The sequence below is a fragment of the Mastomys coucha genome, unplaced genomic scaffold (genome assembly GCF_008632895.1).
Source record: "Mastomys coucha isolate ucsf_1 unplaced genomic scaffold, UCSF_Mcou_1 pScaffold4, whole genome shotgun sequence".
NCBI lineage: Eukaryota > Metazoa > Chordata > Mammalia > Rodentia > Muridae > Mastomys > Mastomys coucha.
The window spans coordinates 19,672,968-19,691,452 of record NW_022196910.1 but is presented as its reverse complement, the minus strand read 5'-3'; the positions used below and the strand labels follow the sequence as shown (position 1 = coordinate 19,691,452).

Genomic DNA, 18,485 nt, shown 5'->3' with positions numbered 1-18,485 from the left:
ATTTTATAGCTATTAGTAGAACATTTCTGCTGAAGCTCTTTTTATTCTAAAATTTGGTTGAAAGAATCCTGGTACTCAGGACAATTCTAGGCTATTCTGTTACTAGAATAGAATCCACCCAGACTTGGTACTGAGTCATGACAATGCAAGTCATCTGAGTGTCAATATTGACCCCAAATTATTGGTTACCTTTGTCCCAGTTTCTTTCTTTATTCCTTCCTTCCTTCCTTTCTTCCTTCCTCCCCCTTCCTTCTCCCCGCCCTCCCTTCCTTTCTAAGAAAAAAGATTGTCTTTTGTGAAGATTTTCCTGTGTAAATAAAGAAGTGGGGTTTTGAACTTAATCCTGACTACTTATGAAAGATCGTTCCCTGCTGTTTTGCTTAGGAAGAAAGAGCATGCTCAAGCTATGTGTAGAGCCATCATGTGTTTCCATCCTGGTAGCCATCACTGTGCCAGACGGACACATGATCTTCCAGCTCCTTGAATCACATTCTAGATGAATGCACTGTAAATGCATTAGAACCACAATCATGTGATGGTTTTGTTCTTGTTCTTGTTGCCATGGATCACCCTCCTGCGATGCTTAGTGATGTCATTACACTTGAGTAATTAGGTGCAGGAGCACCTCGCCACCATCCATGGGTCAGCTATGTGGACTCTAGCTGCCAAAGGCGCTTCTCCTTCTGAACAGAGCGCTTTGCTCAGCCAGTGTAGACATGGCCTGATAAACACTGGAACTTCTCCCTTGAGAACTGGAGTGTGGATTGATCCAATCCTTTAACTGAACACTGTTCACAGGTTTGATGAATGGTTCAAATGACTGCATTCTAGTAAAATGGATCCTAAATTGACAATAATGGGATGCGTAGCATAATTGATAATGAACTTGAAAGGGGTAGCACTGAGTGCTGCAAAAGCTAATCAAGGAACTACTAAATCAAAGTTTTCACGTGAGCTTAACCATATGCAGCAGGGAGGTTCTTGCAGGCTTATAGCTGTTGGGTTTGAACACTAAACCTGTCAGAGTCAATTTTAACCAAGATGTCACCTACCTCATGAGAAGCAAGCTGCCTTGTGTTCTCCTGCATCCATTTTATTGGGGATATCCAATACAGAGGGGAGGCCTCTGTTAATAGCACACTTTTATTTTGCAGATACTCAGGCTGATGGAGTCAGGGAAGAAGCGGTTTATCAACAGCACAGGATGGCCGCAGGGAACATATTCAAACTTGCCTCACTGAGACATCTCTGAGATTTCCATCAGGTGTGTGCAGGATGCTAGAAATGCCAATTGTTGACTGTGTGGGTATCTTTCTCTCTGTCTCTCTCTCTTTCTTGTACTTTGGCCCACCAAGGAAAGTAGGGAAGTTGATGGCTTAAGTCTTAAAGCACACCATAACATCAAACTACTCTCTCCTAGGATTTGACATACCCCAATCCCGGCTTTCCCAGACCCTCTACACCTCCACAAGCTTCTGAGCTTTAAATTTTAAAATCATGATCATAGTTTTTCATATATTAAAACAACTTGGTTTTAGAACTATCTTTTAAAAAATTGAGACTTGAACTTTGTTGTTTTGTTTTTTGTTTGGTTGGTTTTTTTTACAATTGTCTATTTACTTACGGGGGGAGGGTGTTATTGGTTATATGAGTTAACTGTGAGAAATCTAAGAAAAATATTACCACCAAAGGCTCTTCAAAATAGATGCTCACATTATCTTTAAATGGCTGTTAAGTGGTTCAGAAAAAAAAAAATTTAAAAAAAACTAGCAACATTAACAGCTTCAGAAAATATAAACAGTGTCTCTTTAGAAGAACAAGTTGTGCTTAATAGCCTATATGCTTAATTTGTTCAGAATCTCCCCAGCCTTTGTCGTTGTATTTTGTTAGAAAGGAAGGAGAGGCTGTTTCTACAGGTGCCACAGAAAAATCGATGCTGAGCCACGGATTATTGGATCCCATAGAACCATGGAGACTTGGCAGTGAAATTCTTCCAAAGGTGAGTAGGGGCATTGATTTTCCTTCTCATGCCTGAAGAAATATGACACATAGAACAGAGACTAAGTTTAGATTGGAAACAAGTGCAACATGATATTTTACTTCAAAAAAATGCAGTAACTTCTCCCAACAATCAGTGTGAAAATTCAGTGACCACGTGAGCTTATAGATTGGTCTTAATAAATTTTCTTAGATTTGCTTAAAAATGTTCTTGGATTTTTTTTTTTTAAAAAAACAAAAAGCAAAATTGTTTGACATTTTATCTGTAGTTCAGATTCAGCTAAAGTAATTTTGGTAGAATATTTGTGCCATGTAATAGTGGAAGTCTCCCTATTAAATGCTTGATATGGATACAATAATCTTTCACTTTCTATGGAAAACAATCTCATGATTCATAGCATCTCACTTAAAAATAGAAGCCTATCACTAACCATCCTTAAACCATATTTTTTCCGTCTAATCTTTACTGTGGCTTTTACACACATACTCACTTGCTTGTATGTTTACATTACAGTTTCTTCTGGATATCAGAGAGTTGAAAGGAAAAAAAAAAAAAAACCAAAACTGTTTCTAACTTCTTGGTTGTTTTACTACATTGCTTAGCATTCCATCTGCACAGGCAGAGGTGTTCCTGGTTTGGGAAGTATAAATCCCATGGGGAGTCAACTGGAGGACATTTTACATGTCACTCATCCTATTATGAGCCTGCTGCTTTTCCGTCTCGACAAGGTAAGAGATTTATTGTGAATCAACTGCACGAAGTACAGGGTGCTGCATCCTAGCACAACCTGTTTGTAACATGTGTGTGTATATTTTGCAAGTTATAATGAGAAATGTGAAACTTGTTTTCTAAACAACTGCAACATTGCAGTGACTAAGCTCCTGGCATTCATGATGCAAGCTCATCTGTCCTGGGTGGTGCCTGTATATTCTGTCCTGAGGCCTGGCTTATATAGTCTTTCTCTTGGGGAGTGGTGTAGGGAATTCTTTTATAAAGAATTTGAGTAGACTTGGTGATCCAGGAAGGTGGCGTATACACATTAGGGTAATCAGGCCTAAGAGCAGAAAATAGCCAAATTGCTACTTTCATTGCTATTTTAAGAGATGTATTTGAATTAGACTCATTTGTGCAATCAGGAATTGATTATAAAATGTCAAAATATAAAAAGTAATTAATGAATGTGATGATCTTGGCTTTGATTTTTTTATTGGATTAATGGATGGATGGATGGATGGATAGATAGGTAGGTAGATAGATAAATAGGTAGATATCTTTTTCTTAGCCTAAACTTTTAGATTGACTGAAAGGAATCTTTGTTCAAAGTTGGATCACCTAGATAGTATTCTACTCTGATTTTTTCCTTGTTCTGTGCAAGGCCACCATCTAGAATGGAACAGAAGTATTCACAAAACAGCTGAATGTGACTGTCTTCGGATTCTTACTTAATGAGGTAAGATTTTATCATGTGCCATGAAAGTTCATTGATATCCTCTCTGTCCGTCTTGCTTCATGTGCGCTGTCTGAACTGTGACTCCTTTGAAATGTTTACAGCTAGTCTATTGGTTCATTATGTCTATATATAAATCAAATTATCGTCAACCTTTTCCACCTCTTTAGCTTGTATAACTCAGAATATCATGTGAAGTATAAAACTAAAGTGTAAATGGTACACATCATAGTTCTTTGGGGCAGAGGACATATTATTACTCCTTGCTGAGGTTTAATGACTGGTGGATGACTTCTTCAATGTGAGCAAACCAAAGACAATGGCATCCTTTCACATGCTGTGAGGTTAAAGCTGTGGCTTTAATAGAGACTTTGTGATGAGTGATAACCACATGTAACGCTGCTGCAATAATGGAGTGTCTTAATGAGAAGACTAAAAAGTACAACCACTGAGGCCGAGATGATGCAGAGGCTAGGTGTAGGTACAGTTCCCAATACCTGTGCACACCATTCAGGATGTGCCAGTATCTAGCTCTCTTCATTTGGCATGCCTATTGTATAGACCAAAATGAAAACGTTTTTTTTTCTTACCTATCAAGAACATTAAATTGGAATCTCACATAAGATTCTGAGTATTTGCTATCTATATCTAACCAGTATGATGCAGCCATTTTCATTGTAGATTAAGCAAGACCTATGGGGTTTTCAAAGTGCATATTTCCTAGGTGACTTGGGGGAAGTGACATTTCATTGAGGCATACTTATCTTTCGTGTCCAAGCTGTCTGAGATGCCAACATGGCAGAACACAATGTCTTTGAGTTGGAAACATGTTATTTGCTTGTGTCTCGTCATCCTTTGGGGTTTTTCTAGACTCCCTGCCTTTTCTGTTTCTCGTCGATGCTTCCATTGTATCCCAGTTGGCAGCTAAAGGACAGGAGCAGCAATAAGGCTGCCTGGCTACATTTTCATGGTGCCACCAACTGCGAGTTAAGCTGACAAACATTTTGAGAGCTCGGCCCATTTCATTCTCAGCAGGATGGCAGGTAAAAGCATTTCTGTATTAAAATACACATTTTGTTTCTTTGCAGTTTAGGGTTTAATTTTTCTGGCTTGCCCGTCAAGGGAGAAATGGTAGTAAGCTGGGGATCAAATGCCTGGGGTATTTAATCAAATGCCCAGCAACTCCTGATTACAGGATACAGACATTTCACTTTTAAGGGTTACTGTGGTGGATTTTTGTCAACTCAAATGGAAATACAGTGTGGAGTTGGACTACTTCCTTCTCCATACTAGCTTAACAGAATATACTGGAAGAATTGCAAAGTATTTTATTTCTGATAGCTACTGCTTATTAGAAACTAAGTGTGTCAAGTAAAAATTTTCTTTGCATATGTATATTTGTACATAATGGTGCACCTTATGTGTTTGATCTATGAGAGTGAGACTGTATTCTGTTGAGTTGATTATGTTTCTTAAGTGGTAAAATAGGAGCCTCTTTCCTTGGCGGGTGAAGCAAGCTTAAGCAAGCAAGCATTGCAAAGCCAATCACATGCTAATTTTTGACCCTGTGACTTTTAACTCAGCTGTGCTAAAGGTCACTAAGTTCATGCAAATGGGAGCTTGTGGGGGGTGGAGGCATTGGTAGAGTGAGACAAGACTTAAGCTTTTCTAACTGAAGACTGAGGGAAGTTCCCCACTACTGGTAAAATGTGGATGAATAACATCCATTTGCATCCATGCTGATGATATTTTTAAGGAAGTTCAGATCTTTATGTATGAGACACCTGGGAGAAATGAGTGTAATATTGATACACTGATGGGAGGACTGAAGTCCTGAGGTATGACAGGTGACTGGGAAGAGACCACTACTTATTAGGAGTGAACCAAAGGTTCCTCAGCTGCTGTCCAAAGACACAGTTACTGAGTCGGTTTCACAGAATTGGTGGTAGCACGTCTACAGGAGTTGTCTTACCTTGGAGTTTGACGGGCAATTTGTTCTGCATCCTGTAGATACTCCTTTTCAGACTAGGTCAAATCTTAGTAAAGTATACAGCAGAAAAATGACAGAGCCTTTTTTGGATGTTTTATAAAGCAATTGAAAGCCCATGAATGCCCACACTGTGACTATGCATAGAATCTTCTCAAAAGTAGGTGGTCCCTTCTGCTTCAATAGTTGGACAGCTCCTCTAGCCAATGGGCTGACAAAGGTTTTCTATTCATAAATGTTCCATAGGGTCCACAGAGAGTGTTGGAAACCTATTTGTTTTCCAAAGTAAGAGTTCAAGATCAATACGTTAAAAAATAGTTGAGAGTTCCTTCTCTGCTTGCCTAGGGCAGCACCACCTTGGAGATAGCATAATCCATTCAGACAAGGCCAGCTCGGCCGCACGCTAGAGAACGAGATGGCTTCATTTTCTGGTATCAAGAAGAGGCCTTACACTTGTGTTTTGGCTTTCAAAATAGTTTTGTAGGATAGTTATATTGAGGGCAAGGTTGAGGATAATAGATCATGGGGAAAATCTTTCACAAAGGTTTAAATGTCGTTGTTTTGGGATCAAATAGTTGAGTCAAATGCAGCATAGCATACCTGTCATGAGAAGAAGTAAGGAGAGAAGGCAGTATCCTTTAGCTGCTATGGTTCCTATGGGCCCACTAGGCTAAGTTAATGAACTTGAAGCTAAAGAGATGCACCATTGCTGTCTAATGTTGCATAAATATAACAGTCCACCTTGATCTGGTTCTTTTCTAACTATTAATCCCAGGGGCCCACAATGCAAGTCAAATACCTGTATCTACAAGCATACCTCCTTGTGGACATTTTTCCACAAGTAACGAGAAAGGCAAGGGAAGGAGACTTCAGTGTTTGAGGGTGCCACCCCAAAGCAGGACATTTTAAATTTGAAGTTTGGATCTTTTTGCAGAAATATACATTTTGCCTTCTAGTTTTATCATGTGCCTTTTATCATTTAAAAAGTATTTCGAGGTGATTCTCTTTGAGTAAAGCTGGTGTTTGAGATGGACTTGCCGTATCCTCCCCTCTGGACTCTGATAGATCTTTGTTGGGTGCCTTATGTGTTCCACCAAGCAGGTTTATGCCCAATATACACTTCAGACACTTTCTTCAAGTTTGGAAAATACAGACTAGAGAAACATGGAGTTATGACACACGAATTGGCAACAGGGGAGCCTTGTAAATGATGGTCACTGATATGAAGCCATTTTCCTAGCCAGAAATTAAGGGTTATTATCCTCATAAAGTATAAATGAGTTTTCAGTGAATTTGCAAAACTGTATTGAACTGCAATCAGTCCTTCTGGGCTTTAGTAGGCTGTGGCTCTGTTGTCAGCAATTTAGAGATATGGAAACTTCTTGGCTCCTCATTACTAACTTTGACAAATCCTCTATACTTTAAGATTCTATTTTCATTTTACTTCTTTTTCCCCCTCTGAAGATTGCTGTATTTCTTGGTTCAAATTCTGAGTACCTAGATTTTGTTAAACTAGAACAATGAAAACTTGGGATAGGGGGTTCTGACTTCCTTGGTATGGGTCTGGAATGCTTGGTGTGTGTGTGTGTGTGTGTGTGTGTGTGTGTGTGTGTGTGTGTGTGTGTGTAATCCAGTGTATGTATATAATCCAGTGTGTATGTGTGTATAATCCAGGGTGTGTCTCTGTGTGTCTGTGTACATGTGTGTCTGTATGTGTCTATGTGTGTATGCATGTAATCCAAAGAGAATATTGCAGCTCATGTTAGTCCACACATGTACCACCTAAACTAGAATTAAATTGAGTGTTTGAATCCCTGCCCTTCTACTCATTACCTCTACGTAAAGTTTCCAAACCTGCTTCTTTACCTATAAGATGAGGATATTCATCCCCACCCCCATACCATGGCAAAAAGAAATTAAATGGTACAGTGAAGCTAAGAACAATGTTTAGTGAATGGTGAAAGGTAAAAAAAAAAAATCAGTAGTCACCTTTCATGTAGCCACTATTTCCTGTGTGCCTGCACACACACCTATAACCCATATACACATTTTTCAACACAACACATTATTATTCAAAGCATGCTGGCTATTCTTCAGGGGGAATCGTGAAAAGGCACTGCTTGCCATCAGCATTGGCATCTTCCAGTGAGCAGGTGCATCCTTTTCTTACTTAGTCACAGTGCCCAGTGCCCTGTCTCTCTGTTCCTCTTTGCTGGAAGGATCCTTTCAAGTTAGAACCTGCATTTCATCGACACAAAGTTATAGATGACAGGAAACACTTGCTGTAGTGTCCATAGAAAGGTCATTGACCTCTTATTGGGGATCAAATACTGAGCTGAGCAGATTTTGAGCACAGGCAGCAGCTGGAGAAATTATTCTAACTGTGAAGTTTTTGCCTGCGTTCTAGAGAGGTCCCCAGAGCCAGGATGGTTATCTGGGCCAAGAGGTGAGGTTAGTTCAGCTGCCTAAGGAAGGTGCCTGCTGTGGACTCTGTGGGTTTACCTGACATTCTCAAAAGCATCCTCTCTCTAAGCCTGGGGCCATTTAGGAATATCTGTCAGCTTTTCCATTTTTTAATCCCCCTTTCATTTAGGACTTGGGTTTCTGAATCTTGTTATGCCTCAGAAACAAGCTATGGCACTTTGAACAGTTTTCCCAATATTATTATTCTTGATTGGTGATGCATGTTTTTCCTACCCGTAACCTATTCATATATTCTGTCACACCTGCCCATTGTATTTCTCTTCCAAAGGTAAGAGAAATACAATGGCAAGAGAAATTCAAGGTGGAAATTTTTTCATGCATCCAAAGGGATTTCTGACATTTTCTTCTGAAATATCCCCCTTCTTTGGTCTTTTATGCAACTTATAGGCAGGTTTTAGGGTTTGAAGAGTCTCAGCTTAAAGGTACATCCTCATTAGAGGTTCATGTTTCAATAGCTTTATCATTTTTCTTGGATGGCATGCACTAAATGAACGAATTCTAGGATAGCCATTTGCACCTTTACTACAAGATGTCACAGAAAAGCCCTTCCAGGTAAAGGGGAGAATTTAAGGGAAGCAAATCCTATCTAGTTCTTGGTAGCTGCCTTCTTTGTCCTTGGGGTGGGAAGTAAAAGGGCCTTCCCCCACTTTGTAAGAACCAGTCAGATAACTGCATTTTGTAAACACCAAAATGGTACAGATATTGTTCCTAGTCTTTTCAAAGATGATGTGTGGTTTTGATCTCAGCATTCAGGAGGCACAGGTATGTGTGTCTCTATGAGTTCAAGGCCAACCTGGTCTACAAAGTGAGTTACAATCCTGTCAGGACCTCACAGTGAGACCCTTTCTCAAAAAAAAAATGCTTTTCCTTATCAGTTACCTTGTTAAGGAGGTTTGTTCTAAAAAGGGGCTTAGACAGATGTGGTTTATTTGGTAGTTTATAAAAACTATATAAGATTATCTCTTCTTAAATGTCCCCTACCTTCATTGCCCAGAATATTTTTTTCTGGGGAATAGATTAGTCTATAATATAGTTGTCAATAGCTACTTTAGGATTTTTTTTTTTTACCTTATACACAGACATCCAAGAGGAGAATATTCTCAGAGGTAGACAGGATAAATGGCCAGTTGTGAACAGATGGGCTACAACAGGTTCCAAAGCATCATGCATTGCTGCACAGGTTCAGCATCCAGTTCAGGTCACTCTGAAGTTCACATTAAAGCCACAAGATGTGCTATTTTCTGCACAAATGAGAAAAGATGAATGTTAACGTCTATTGAGTACCTAGTATACATGAGACACTTATAATAATGATCATGTTATATAACAATAATAATGGTAGTGGTTGTAATAGCTAATTTGTGGTGTCTTTAACCTGGCACTAATATGCAAGTTCCTTATCTACCCTGTGACATTTGTAATATTATCTGCTGTATGATTGAGGAAGCTCAGTCCAATACTCAGTAAGTATGTCCCAAGGATTCTGCTATGCAGATACCATTCTGTATATTTAAGGGTTGAGGTCACTGAACATTTAAGTCTCTTGTCCATGTGGCTCATGGCGGAAGAGTTGGAATTCCTGTGGGCACTCAGCACCACCCTGCCCTTGCTGGTTGGATTCCTAGGAAGAATTTTCACTGTTGTCGGTTGGTTGGCTGGTTTTCTCCTTTATAATTCACCATAAATTTATGCATTCTTCAGACAGAATATGAAATTACTAGAACACGAAAATGACAGACATACAACACAAAAAAACAACATTTTTAAAGAATTTAATAAGAGTTTTTACACATTATATATGTAATATTCTTTTCTTTTCTAAAAAAATCATACAATATATTTTAATTATGTTTTTCCTCCCCAACCCCTCCCACATCTTTCTGACCTCCTTACTCAATGGGAAAAGATTTTTACCAATTAGATATCTGATAGAGGGTTAGTATCTAAAAATATAAGAAAAAACCTTGAACATCAAGAAAACGAGTAGTCCAATTTAAAAAAAAATAGCCTATATAATTAGGCAGATAGTTCTCAAAAGATGAAAAAGAAATGAATGAGAAAATATTAAAGAAATACTCAACATCCTTAGCAATCAGAGAAATGCAAATCAAAACTAGTTCTGTATTATGGTCTGTTCTGTAGTTGAGCAAATTGTATCTTACACAGGTCAAAATTATAGCGATCAATACCACAAACGACAGCACATGCAGACGGGGAGCACCCACAAGGAAGTACTCATTCACTGTTAGTGAAAGTCATACAGCTAGCTCTATGGAGATCAACGGAGCAGTTCCTCAGGAAGGTGAGATCTACCTCCAGATCCAGCTATATCACCCTTGAGTGTGCATATACCAAGTGGACTTCTAAATATTTATAGCAGGGGCTGTATATAACACTTGGGTTATACCCAGGTGGGAAATACAGTTAGAAGTTGCTCTTCACACTTTTTGTATTTTTTTTAAATTTATCCAAAATTAAATAGAATGTCTTAATAATATACTCATAAGGCATAAATTCCTTTTGTGTGGGATGTGCCTAATATTAAAGCCCACTGCCTCACCACCCTCATAAAGAAAGAACAAGGTCCCTACTAAATGAGTTCCCTTGAGAAAATAGAGATACCACCGTATTGAAGGTTGTTCCTTTCTTCTTTGAAGGACGGGCTCACTGTTGTGTGGATTAATTAACATTATTTCCTGATGCATTTAGGGAGGTTCAAGAAATTCAAAGAAGGGATAACAAAGACAGGAAAGCAAACATTGTAGGTTGTTTTTACAGATGGGAGAAATCCTCTCCCACTGTGCCTTACTGGACTGAACAAGACACCTTAGCTCCCCTACCTTTTGTACAATCTCCTTAAATAAATCTCAAAGTAATATTCAAGTACATAGGAAACCGTCTCTCCTGAGGAATGGAGGGTGTGGAGGTGCTAGGGCAGGTACCAATGTTGATTTCATCTATAGAATTATGTACAGAAATCGATGAGAAGTAAAGGATGAGTCAAAGTCCTGTGTTTATCCAGCAGCAGCAACATGTCCTAGATTTCAAGGTAAAGTTTACTTTCTTTTGATGTTGCTCACTCTTCTAAGCACACCACTGATTTTTGTAATGTTGCGTTAGTGGTATCCATGCTGGCTTTGAGAACCTTTCATTTTCCTGTTTCTGTTTGTTTTGTTGAGACAGGATCTTGCTCTGTTGACAAAGCCTTGAAGTTGTGGCAAGGTTTCTCTGCTTCTGACTCTGCCTCTGCCTTCTGCTTTGTGAATGCTATGATTATATGTATGGGCCATCATCCCAAGTCTATTCTAGGGCTTAACTGAGCTTCAAGGAAGAGGCAGCTGATCAGAGTGTTTGGACCCCTCATTATGGTTCATGTGTCACATTCATGTCAGTGTAGAACTTCTTCTGCAGTCAGAGGAGGAAAAAAGATAGCCAAAGGTATATAGGGACCTTAGTTTGTCCTTTCTAATAGAACCCTTGATGGCCATTACATTGGCCATTTTAGGACCCTGAAATTGATATGCATTCCTTCTTAAGCACTGTTCTATTGTGAGAGCTAATCTGTGCTTCAAACTAAGTATACAAATAATATTCTGATCATGTAATTATGGGACACCAAGTCTAGATTAGGTCCCATTGTGGGTGGGTGTTAAGGTCTCTGAGATACCATTGTGAACAGTTGATTTCACCATTATAAATGAGTGTCTGCTAGTGATAGTGCTCATAGCACTCACTATAATAAAAGGATTGACTGTCCCTCTGAGTGTGCAAATGACAAACTTGGGTGGTTGGAGTCAAAAAATGCTTCAGCAAAGGATTGACATGAAGCCAAATGATGAAAAAGAAGTTAAGTTGTAGATGACTTCTCATGGATTCTTCATGCCCATCTCCTCATGCTCATCTCTGCCCCCAGCCCTGCCTGCCCTGCTGGACTATCTCCCAGCACAGTGGCTGTGGTTATGGAATTTTTCTTGTTTTCTTGCATCTCTACATCATGTTCTATACAACAGCTAAGAGTTAGTGTGGCAAAAGCAAACTTTACCTACTTACAGGTAACGTGATTACTACCTATCATATGCCAGATAACGTCAGTTTCCTTCTCATTTCAAACACTAAAGATCTGTTGGTTATTTTTATCTCCGTTTTTCCTTTGACCAATCATTCAGTAGTTAGTATTGACTAAGTATTAAATGGAACTGTAGCAAGCATATAACTTAAAACCCACAAGCTTATGTAGATTCTATTGAAAATATAGAAACCAAGAAAAGGGAACTTTCATATAAAGAAAATGAGTTAGTAAATAAGATATTTTGAATCCCCATTCTTTCTTTCTTTTAAAAAAGGATTCCAGGGGCCTGAGGAAAATGTGGTTCAGTGATTGACCACTCAAAACATCTTGGGTTCCATTTTCAGTGTTGCAGCTTAGAGAATTAAAAGAAAAAGAAAAACAAAAGAAAAGAGGAAAAAAGAATGTAAATAAGAACTTCAAGAAGTAAAAACCTAAGTTCATACTGCTAACTGCAAGTCAGACAGGGTCCAGAAAGAAAAGAGAGAATGTTTACCATATACCTACATGGGCCATCGAGACTCATGTTTGTCAGCAAAGGAGGCATTGGTGAATCCACACAGAATTGAAGAGTCATTCATAAACACCAACATTGCAGAAAATGCCAGCTGAAGTGTGAAGGCAACAAAACTCTGCATATGTCAAATGGGAGGCTGGGTAGATGTCAGATGTCAGTAGTTCCGTTTGACACATATTCCATCCCCATCCAGAAGGCCACATGTTTAACATGAATAGAGCTATGCATGGGATGGTGCTGATAAACAAACACTCCCTGTTCAATGTCAGCTGTTCTTCATCTGTAAAAATAGGTTACCACTGTTAAAAGGGCATTGCCTTTAAAAGAAAGCTTTGGCACTATCATGAGCCAAAGCTTTTTAAGATTTCAAGTTAAATTATGAATTCAAATACTAAGCAGCATGATATGGGTCAGTGTGAAATGCACGCACGCACGCGCACACACACACACACACACACACAGAGAGAGAGAGAGAGACAGAGACAGAGAGAGACAGAGACAGAGATACAGACACACACACACACACACACACACACACAGAGAGAGAGAGAGAGAGAGAGAGAGAGAGAGAGAGAGGCCATATGAATTATAACAAGTAGACTATGCCCCTTAGGTATAGATGAGTAAAGGAGAGCCAGTCATACATCCCCAATCATTTGAACTAAGTGTCATTGTCATATTAATAAACCATATTCTTTGGTATACAAAAAGAACTTGAGGCTAGAATACTGCACGGTGTGGCTGGCAGACTTGATGTTCCTTTTCACTAGATAACTATGACATTTTTCTCACCAAAACCTGCTTACTTTCTCATCTTTTTTCCCCCTCATCTATAAAATTTAATGCAACCCTCAGAGCCAGCTTTGCTGACTTCAGAACTGAGTGTGGCACTCCCTTATTAAAAAATTCAGGCAGCAATTCACGAACAGTCTCAGAATCCAAATCAGGGCCTCACACAGTTCCTTCAGCTGTGACTTTCTTGTCACGCATCCCACCTATCCATTCTGCTCCATATTTTCATGTAAAACTGAACCTTCTGAAACACATTTTTTTTTCTTGGTTCTCAGCTCTCTCCAGTTCTTTCAAACCACACACAGACACACAGACACAGACACAGACACAGACACAGACACACACACACACACACACACACACACACATACACACATACATACACACACATACACACACATTTACACATATACATACACACATATACTCACACACATACTCACACATACACGTACACACACACATGCACTCTCACACACACAATTATAGCACTTGTGGTTATTTTTCATGGAGTTCTAGAAATTTTAATCTGAACAAGAAATGCAAAACTTGTTAATTATTTGTTACTATGGCCCTATATGCTAAACCTTAAGCTACCTTGAAATTTATGTAAGTACCTGATTATGAACAGTAGACACTTACTCAGTCATTAAGATTTACCTAAAGTTTAAATACCAGTTTTCTTAAAACACACTTCTCAATTTTTATCAGCATTTACAACATGACATTAAGACTTTGCCCTAAAACTATTATCAACATATGACCTTCTCTTTCTTATTTCTACTTCCCAGCTCTTTACTGGGTAGAAGAGTTGGTGCTTGCATGGTACCAACCATGTGTCCCTTGACCATAGTCTAAAAAAAATGAATAGGAACAAGAGGAAGTGTACCATCATGCAGTTAAAACTTTGGTACCCCTGTGAGTTTTAAGCAATCAATAGAAAGGAAGAACATGTCAGTGGGTAGAGAATGAAGCAAGAGTCGTATTGGAAATTATAACATGGAAACCAAACAAAATGGCTGTAATGTGGAGAGAGACTCTGGTGTCAAGGTTCAGTAGGTTACAAGCAGTGAAAAGAAAGGCAGAAATAACATCAGGCTTTGGTGAGAATTGAGGATGCTTGTGATTGTCTCAGAAAGAGTGAATTAGTGGAAGGGATGGAAATCTGGCATGGCTTGAGGAAGCTGAGTCAGCAATGGCAGGCAGCTTACAGTTTCTACTAGTCTGATGCTGAAGAAAAGGAAGGAGAGGACATGGTAACTACAAGGGATAATAAGACCAAAAGGAAGCCATTTGAGAGTGAGGCTTTACTAGAGAGAGGTACTTATAAGGAAATGGAAGAAGAAGAGACACATTACCTACATAGCTACTTAAGAGCTAGAAGAGGGTCTTCAGAAGAAAATGAGAATATCTCCTTCTTCCATGATGGGAGGAGAGAAGCTAAATTTGTCAGTGAATCAGATATTTACCTTTAGGGCTCATTGATCCTCAAGGTGTAGGAAGCAAGATGGCCATCACATCTCAGACAAGATCACTACAGATATGTGTGTAACATCTGCTTTGAGGACCAGGGCAGAGCAGGGAGTTGAGGAGAAGCAAATGGTGGCATTTCCTAGAAGCAGTATAGTGCCACACTAAGACCCAAGGCCATAGGTCTGTGGTGGGAGCCTCTAGCCTGGATGCCATTTTTCTCAGCCTCATTGAGTAGCTTTGGCTCAGAACTCAAAGAGCTTAATCAGTTTACGCACAGTAGGATGCTCATCCAGAAGTATAGCAAAAAGACAATAGGAAAAAACATAAACACACTAGAGGAACAAGGCAGAGGGTGAGGTAAGTAAAGACACAATGCTCAAGCCTTACTCTGCTTTTCCCTAGTCAGAGGTGTAGGCAGAAAGACTTAATTTATTCCAAAACAGCTTTTAAAAAGGGCAAATATTTAGAAAGGAATCAACTTCTCTTTTCTTTCTTTTTTTTTCTTTCCTTTTCTTATTTTACTAGATTCCTCATTGTGTAAGGCAACATCAATGAAGCAAAGCAAGTGTCTCTGGCTTAATTTTCCTGAGATTATATAGTTAAATGAATTCTCAGAAAGTTCAGCCTTTGAATAGGGCTTTAACCAGAGAATCATCAATCCTTTATGGTAATAGCTATCTCTGCAATTGCTTGCCTTTCTCATTGTTGGTAGTGGGTAATAAGGGCTGATCTCTGGGGAGAGATACTATGGACAATCCCTGAGCTCCTCTTCTGTTGTCATCTGAAGTCAAACCTTTAATTTGCTGCCATTGAAATTTGCCGGTCTGCCTTCGAGTATAAAGACTTTCCATTAATATGTTCTGTGGGGTGTGATACAGTGTTGGGGTATGGGGTATGCTGATCTCACTGGTCCTGTTCTGCCATCAACTATTTAAATCCAAATACACCACTTTGCACCTCAGAGTCTCAGTAAAATATGCATTAAATTACCTGTGTTTTCATCCAGATTCAGACTGAGATTTCCAGCCACACCGAAAAAAAAAAAAAAAAAAGAATGATGTAATAAGATATCCTCACAGGTGGACAACCCAAGTGTCCTTTCTACCTTCTTCTTTTGCCTCTTTCTTTCCCAGCCTTCTACCGAAGGTTTCTTCTTCTCTTTTGCTTCCCATCTCCCACACTGAATAAGGTCTAATTATTTTGATTAGTAAAGTCAGGCATACTTCCTTACCCATCATTCCAGTACCTCCATACGTGTTCTTACTGATGCAGAGGATGCTCCATTGTGTTCTTGATCCATTGTGTTCACTTCTTCAGCCAGTCAACTAGTATTTATTGAGAGCCTGCTAGGGTGTAGATATCCTTGTAGGTTCTGCAGCCATCTGTGAACTTAACTGACTCTTCGATGCTTCCGTTTCTATCTCAAGGTACTGAGGTTTTGTTTTTCCAATTTGGCTTAACAACTAGACTACACTGACCTGAAGAAGGGGATCCGGATTTGTTTAGTTAAATCCCTACCATTGAGTATAGTGTTCGATACAGAATGGGTAGTCAGTTAAGGTTTTTGAGTAAATTCATCAGGAGATAGTACTTTATTAATATCTATGTGTACTTATTGGTACTCTAAGATTTGCAATAAAGGATGCATATTTGGGGATGAGCTCATGTAACTCTCCATGGTGTTCAATATAAAGAATTCACTTAGCTGGATGTATTTTTTTTCCTGATGTAATAATGAAAGCAACTTTGTAATTCTGGAGCAAATTTCTAGTTAAACTTTCACAAGAAGCATTTTCTGAGAGTGCCAATAATTAGTGAAGGTGTTATGAAATTCTGGTTATAAAAAAATGAGTGCACGTGAAGGCTACGGAGGAAAGGAGATCTCATAGTTCTCATAGTTGCCATCTATGAAGTGATTTCTGTGAGTCACTTATTTGTTTTGTAACTGAGCCAGTCATAAAATGAAATGGGCATCCACAGATAAAGATGGACTATCATCATGCTCTGTTACTTAATAAGAAAATTTCTCTAGTCATTAAAAAAGCTTGCTACATTGTTTATCAATAGCACTATTCCTCAAAGAGCCAGTACTGCTATTTCTCTCAGTGCACAGTTACCCTGTCTAAAAGGAGGGCATTATCACCAAGATGGTAGTTGCTTAAATTCTTCTGTTAAAATCTCCTTAATCTTTTTTCACACTGTGAACTACTTGCTGTAGAGTAATAGGTTAGATCAATATTAATCAGGAATGTTCACTCCATGTGACACCCACCAGTGCCACAGTTGAATAAGAGTCAGCTGAGCTTCTGCAGTAAAATGGGAAAAAAATGTTTAAAATTTTAATTCATCACAGGTCCATTGTATCATTCCTATGAGGAAAGCATGAAGGTTTCTAAATTATTATTTAATACAGCATTTTCTATTTTATTGTTTGAAATTTGTGGAAATTCTCTCTTTATGAGGACAGATATAAATTATTCAGAAATGTCTCTCTGCCCTGCTGTCTCTCACACCACGTTACATGTCACTAGGAAAGATTGAATGGACTAGTGAAAAGAATATAGGATATGTAGAGCATCACCATAGGTTAGTCATGCATTTGAAAATCTCAGGCTGACCACGTGTTATTTAAACAACAGAATTTTCTAGTTAACTAAATTGAATGGAAGTTTTTAAAAAAGGAGCCCAAAGAATGCTAATTAATAGTAGCAATTTTGTCTCCATTTTCTATTCAAGGAAAGACTATTTTAATTGTACCATTATGTTCTTGTTTATGCCTTCTAATCCCAAATTAAAATCTCAATGCAGATTCATTTAAAAAAAAAAAAGAATATAGGATTTGAATTCTCTAAGACACCTGATCCTGAATGTTTTCCATTATATTGGCCAAGACATAATGTCTGTCTTACTGTACTTTAATTGTCTCCTGTAGGAATGGGTGCTATTTAGAAGGTGAAATGAAATAATTAATTATAATAAGATTAAAAGCAGAGTTATTTAATTTGGAAACAGGGATGTTTATTTGGGAGTTGAAAACTTATAGAACAGAGGTTCTCAACTATAGGTTGTGACCTTTTGAGGGTTGAATGACCTTTTTACAGGGGTTACCTAAGACCATTGGAAAACACAGGTAGTTAAATTATAATTCATAACAGTGTCAAAGTTACAGTTATGAAGTAGCAACACAAAAATTTTATGGTTGGGGATCACCACACCATGAGGAACTGCATTAAAGTGTCATAGTGTTAGGAAGGTTGAGAACTATTGCTCTATAGAGTATGACATATATTAATAACTGAATCCATGATGGGTGCCTAGCCTAACCAGGCCACTCCTTTATGATTAAACCCCTACAATGTATGTATTTAATATATTAGCTTTTGGAACACTTCATCTAAACCAACAAGATGATATTTAGCACACCCAAAACCCTTATTTGGATTCTTAAGGACCAGTTTTCTAAGCAAAGACTATGAGGAACCTGGCTTATCAGTAAGTAGTATGTTAAAAAAAATCTTGGTAGGTGGTGTCAAGCAAAGAGTCAGGAGAAATCACACTTGATTTAAACCTCTGAGTAGCTGATCTAATGCCCAAATAATATACCCAGTTTCTGAAGTTACAATGAAAGACTAGAATTAATGAGTAGCTGTATTTTAAAATGGCAGGTTTTTAGCTTAATGCCAATCCTCTTGTACAATCTTGTAATCTTCTAATTACAAG

General features: G+C 38.5%; 1 long non-coding RNA gene across 16 annotated transcripts in view; it reads left to right on the top strand.

Moving 5' to 3' along the window:
- Positions 1-18,485, top strand: part of LOC116076569 — an 89,161-nt gene that overhangs the window by 26,948 nt on the left and 43,728 nt on the right. For 7 of the 16 annotated variants that reach the window (XR_004112981.1, XR_004112979.1, XR_004112982.1 and 4 more), the window contains 4 exons: positions 1,155-1,999; positions 2,602-2,727; positions 3,375-3,449; positions 4,317-4,489. This is a non-coding gene — a long non-coding RNA (uncharacterized LOC116076569). The remainder of the gene's footprint in view (positions 1-1,154; positions 2,000-2,601; positions 2,728-3,374; positions 3,450-4,316; positions 4,490-18,485) is intronic. The other 9 variants (XR_004112993.1, XR_004112985.1, XR_004112991.1 and 6 more) reach the window with 9 other exon arrangements.